The sequence below is a fragment of the Eucalyptus grandis genome, chromosome 5 (genome assembly GCF_016545825.1).
Source record: "Eucalyptus grandis isolate ANBG69807.140 chromosome 5, ASM1654582v1, whole genome shotgun sequence".
Taxonomy (NCBI): domain Eukaryota; kingdom Viridiplantae; phylum Streptophyta; class Magnoliopsida; order Myrtales; family Myrtaceae; genus Eucalyptus; species Eucalyptus grandis.
This window is the reverse complement of record NC_052616.1, coordinates 17,260,178-17,266,177: the sequence shown is the minus strand read 5'-3', so window position 1 is coordinate 17,266,177 and position 6,000 is coordinate 17,260,178.

The following is a 6,000-nucleotide window of genomic DNA, read 5'->3' as shown; positions in this document are numbered from 1 at the left end:
TACCCATTAATTATTGTAAGTATACCAGTTTACAATTTTTCGTAGTATTAATTCAATTTAATGGAAACTAATTTAAGGAAAATTTATCACAAATATATCAACTTAGGATTTTTGGCAAGTTAAAAAAATTAGTTCGGGATAAATTTATTATATACGTACCAATTTGGGGATTTTTATAATCAAAATATTAATTTGAAGTAAATTTACTATAGATGGATTGGTCTATGATTTTTTTTTTTTTTTTTGATGACTCAAGGAAGCCCCATACATTGACAGCGCGGCGGAGTAAACCCTGGGAAGGCACGTGAGTCACCACCACCCCTCGTGTCCCGGGTAAGTCACTCTTGCGATGCTCGGGAATCGAACTTCTCCCCTTGCGTTAGGGGGAGAAGCTCGCTGTCAGCAGCACCACCCAAGTCGGTGGTATTGGTCTACGATTTTTCGTAATATCAACTTTGATAAAATCTTTCTCAAACCTTCACATTATACTACGGATCGTCTCTCACATCAAAGAGCATTCAACTTCAGTCAATTCTATAGCCAGTAGACTACCAACCATAGATTAACCATGCTTTCGGCTGATTTACGAGGTAAGTTTCCTAGCTGGGCACATGGGATTAGAGGAGCAATCGACAGTGGCGGGAGTTGTCAGAGATTGCGATGATAATCGGACCGCGTGACTCTCGAGAAAGATTGACATTGTCGCTCTGTTATAGCTCAGGCATGGCCATTGCAAGATGATATGAGGCAAAAACTCTCATTTTGTCGAGTTTCTCTCTACCAGCTGGGTAGTGTTTTTCTTCTTTTAAACCCTTCCTTCCTCAGTTTCAACCCCTCTGTTGTAGCCATGAAAGTCTCCTCTCTTCCTCATCTACTTCGTCTCTTGAATGTACTGCTCAGTTCATAGTACCCACATTCGGCCTCTTAACCCAGCTTTCTCCTCAGCCTTTCGTTTGTCCAATTTTCTTTCCTTCCGCCTTACGGGATCTTCGAGTTTTGATCTGCATGTCGCCATCTTCTTCGAATTTCTTTCTTTCTGCCTTACGGGATCTTCGGGTTTTGATCTGCATGTCACCATCTTCTTTTGAGGCGACATCCTCACTTTGGTAATGGCTTGCAAAGGAGATCCTGATGCAGCTCGAGTTGCTGCCCTCTGTCAACAATTAGGTAGATTATGTTTTGAACAACAAATTGAAGAATGGCATGTTGAGCCCGCACCTAAAGCTGTCGAGGAGTGCAAGTTAACTTTAATTGGTAAAATCCCTTCCAACCCTTCTTTCAACTTTCAAGCTTTTCAATCGGTTTTGAAGAGGGCCTGGAGGACGGAGCAAGTTAATATTCTGCAGAGGGAAGCAGGAATTTATTTAGCAAAATTCAGGTCTTAATCATAAAAACAAAGAATTTTAGAAACTGGATCTTGGCAATTCTCGGGACATCTCATTAATTTTAAACCTTGGGTTGCAAACACCCCTTTACACTGTTATGATTTCTCCACCTGCGCGTTCTGGGTCCAGGTGGTTGGTCCGCCCTTGGAATGTTGTACATATGACATGATTCGCAAGGCAGTTTGTACTGTGGGTAATGTTCTGCAAGTGAAGTCTGATTTTGTAACTGGTTCCACCCTGCGAGCAGGCCGTGCAAGAGTCGAGTTGGTCTTATCAGAACCTTTGAGGTAGGTAGATTAATCAAATTAAAAAATCAAACTCTTTGGCAGGACTTCAGGTATGAAAGGTTACCACACTACTGTTACTCGTGTGGCAGATTGGGACATTATACAGACTCCTGCCCGTCGGTACCTTTTGAGGAGAATATGCTTTCTGACTCTGGAACAACTCCTTATGGACCCTAGCTAAAAGTAAAAGTTTAGCAATATAGCCTTATTGGAAATTCTATTATGATCGATCGGATGTGGATGAGGATTGGGAGAAAACAATACCTGAAACGCCTCCCGCCAATGCTCAACCTCTCCCCCTTCTACCACCATCTGCCCCTAAAGTAATTATTCCTCCTCAGCAGGCTATTTCTATTGTACCAAGGGATTGCAATGCTATACCAGGCTCTGTTCCTTTGACTAGCCACAATATGACTACTGCTCTAATTCCTGCTAAAGAGAAACTCAAAGGAGTGCAAGTGCAGTCCTCAGTTCCTCAGGCCAAGAAAGGAAAAGCGTTCGTCAGGGTATTAAAATTGGCCCTGCTAAGAAACCAAGACGCTATACTTCGTATGACATACCTGGTGTTAATACGGCAGATTATGATGATTCTCTATTGTTAAATACACCAATCTTAGAGGCGGGTGAGGATGGATCGTGGGCGTCGGTGGCTAGCCTTAAACAGCCACTTGTTCATAGATGAAACTCATCAGTTGGAACTGTCAGGGTTTGGGCAATCCCCTGATAGTCCAAGCTTTAAAAGCCCTTATGGCTAAGGAAAAGCCCGACCTGTTATTTTTTATGGAAACGAAGAATTGCGATGAAGTTTTGTCTCGCCTGAAACGTACCTTGCATTTTTTTGCACCTTTAGGTGTTTAGTCCTGTCGGTTTAGCAGGTGGTTTGGCCCTTTTTTGGAATGATGGCCTACGGTTGACAGATATCACCTCCACTCCTCATCTTTTTGACTTTATCTGCCAGAAAATCTCGAAGGACAGAACCATGAGGATCACTTGTCTTCATGCCCCTGCTTTTTTTCAAGCGCATCAGCATATTTGGTAGACTTTGCGGCAATTTAGTAGTTATAATGTCTTACCCTGGGTTTGCATAGGTGATTTTAACGAAATTTTTAATCGTTGGGAGAAAATGGGGTCTAGGCCTGCTGACTCTTACCGTATGTCTTCATTTCGAGCTGTTCTCAATGATTGCTGCTTGTTGGATCTTCCCACTCATGAATGTGCTTTCACGTGGACGAACAACCAAGATGGGGATGCTTTAGTGAAGGAGCGTCTTGACAGGGCTTTATGTAATATTGAATGGCGTGTGACCTTCCCTAATGCACAAGTGTTTGCTTTTCCTGCTGTAGGATCTGATCATAATCCAATTGTGTTAGATACTATAGCCTGTGCTGTTCGAAGACAGAGGCGTTTTACCTTTGAAGCTTTCTGGAATCAGGATGCTGAGTGTAGATCAGTTATTGATAACTCCCGGCACTCTGTTTCGGTGCAGGATTCCCCTCTCTCGGTTAAGCTTCGAGTAGTTGCTGCTGCTTTGTCCCGTTGGAGTCGAAAGAAATTCTCGCAAAACAGGCAACAGGCAATAGAATTAGAGCATCAGTTGGAAATACTGACAAATCAGCACGATACTTCCGTGAATCAATCACGAGTCAGAGCTTTAAAAGAGGAGCTTCAAAGAGTTTGGCAGAGTGAAGAACAATTTTGGGCGATGCGTTCTCGGATAAATTGGTTAAAATGGGGCGATCGCAACACTAGATTCTTTCATGCTACCACAATCCAAAGACGACAACGAAATCGTATTAATTTGTTGCGTGATGAAAGTCAGGTATGGGTTAGGGATCCTGGTAAGCTAAAGGAGGTGACTACCAATTACTTTTCACAGCTCTATACCACTTCAGAACCTCGCTGTTATGAACAGATTTTAGAGCAGTGTCCGAAGGTGGTCACTTCAGATATGAACGAAACTCTTATAGCACAGGTTACACTTGAAGAAGTTAAAGAAGCTACATTTCAATTAGGTGTCTCCAAAGCCCCAGGTCCGGATGGTTTGAACGGATTATTTTATCGATCTCATTGGGATGTTCTTAAAGTGGATATATTTCGGGCAATCCAGCAGTTCTTTAATTCTGGCTCATTACCTTCTGAGTTAAATCGAACTGCTATTACTTTGATTCCCAAAACCCCAAACCCATAAAACTTAGATCAATATCACCCCATTAGCTTGTGCAACTATGCTTATAAGATTATATCTAAAGTGCTTGCTAACAGGTTAAAACCTATGCTGCCAACCTTAATTTCTGAGGAACAATGTGCATTTGTTGCCGAAAGACAAATTCAAGACAATGTTCTATTAGTCTAGGAAGTTATTCATCAGCTTAAATCAAGAAGAAGGAAGCGTCATTTTCAAGCTGTTCTTAAATTGGATATGCAAAAAGCGTATGACCGTGTTGAATGGGATTTTCTCAAGGATTATTTACTCATATTAGGATTCCATTCCCACTGGGTCCGATTAGTTATGCAGTGCATCTCAACAACAACATTATGCGTTAAAATGAATGGTGAGTTTTTGCAGAATTTTCATCCCACTAAAGGGCTTCGACAGGGAGATCCTTTATCCTCTTATTTGTTTATTCTCATTGCCAATCTATTATCCTTTCTAATCCAGAATGCTATCGACATGGGCTTTCTCAAGGGAATTAAGTTGAATCAACGGTGTCCTACTTTATTACATCTATTTTTTGCCGATGATGTAGTGTTTTTTCTTGATGGTACATTGATGGAAAGCCAGAATCTTTCTAATCTATTAAACCAGTATTGTCAAGCCACAGGACAAACTATTAATCGCAATAAGTCTGGTATTTTCTTCAGCCCATCTTGTCCTATCTCTCTACAGGAAAACTTGGCTCGTGAATTAAGGGTACCTATTTTACAGAGATGTGGTAAGTATTTAGGAATACCTACTGAGTGGGGACGTTCTAAAAAGGATATGTTTTCTTGGCTTATGAGCAGAATTCAGTCAAAATTGGAGGGATGGAAGGAGAAACTCATATCTAAGGGTGGGAAGGAAATTTTGCTTAAGTCTGTGATTCAAGCTATTCCCCAATATGCCATGTCTGTGTTCAAAATTCCTATTTCATTATGCAAAGCTATAGAACAGCGTATGGCTAAATTCTGGTGGAACAATGATACAAGCAAGTTTGGGATTCATTGGCTAAGTTGGAAGGTGCTACAAAACAGAAAGAAAGTTGGAGGTTTAGGATTTAGAGATTTGATTAGTTTTAACAAAGCCATGCTTGGTAAGCAAGCATGGCGCCTTCTTCAACAACCTTTATCTTTATGGGGGGAAGTTTTTTAAAGGTTTATATTTCATTCCTCATCTTTTTTTAAAGCTGTCAAGGGCTCTCGCCCATCTTGGGGCTAGCAGAGTCTCTTGAGCGGAAGGGAAGCCACTATAACCAACGTATGTTGGTCAGTTGGGGATGGAAAATCAATAAAGATTCGAGAAGACAGATGGCTACCTATGGGCATTCTAGGTGGACCTAAGGTCCAAGAAGAACCCTTACTAGTAGCTGATCTTATTGATCAATCTACCTGCACCTGGAAGATAGACTTACTGCACAAATTTTTCGATTTGCAGATCATACAACAAATCACAGACATTAAGATTAGACCAACTTTCACCAAAGATGAGCTCATATGGACAGCCACTAATCAAGGCGCTTACACAATTAAATCTGCATATCATTTCATCAAACAGACAGCAGCAGATATTTCACGGGAAAAGTACCAAAAAAGTCCTAAACCTTTTGCATTGGTACCAATTCAGTCCTAAACTTTTCAATTGGACCAATTTAGTCCTAAACTTTTTGCGTTTGGTACCGATTTAGTTCATCCGGCCATTCTCTACCGAAAAAGGTTGATGTGGAATCCAACTCAGCGTCGGCCGGCGTTGCCGGTGCTGACATGGATGCCGGAGTGCGAAACTACGTCGTTTCACTTAAATTTAAAAAAAAAATCGATAAAATTAAAAAAAAAAACTTTTTAACACCCAAAACGCAGCACGGCATTTCGTTTACCCTAAAAGTGAAGATGTCTGCCCATGATCTTCACCCAAAATACGCCAAAGCCCTATTCTGATCTCCCCCCATGTTCTTCCACCAATCGCCTCCATCTCTCTCTTTGATCGAAAAAATTTCAGAGCTTCGATCAAGGCCAAGTACTCAGTCTGGATCGCCGTTGAAGCTGGAATCATCTTTGCGAAACCGTTGAGAAGGGTTCCCGACACGTCTCGAAGAACTCCCGAGAAACCCTACCGTTGCTCCTTCCATAAACGC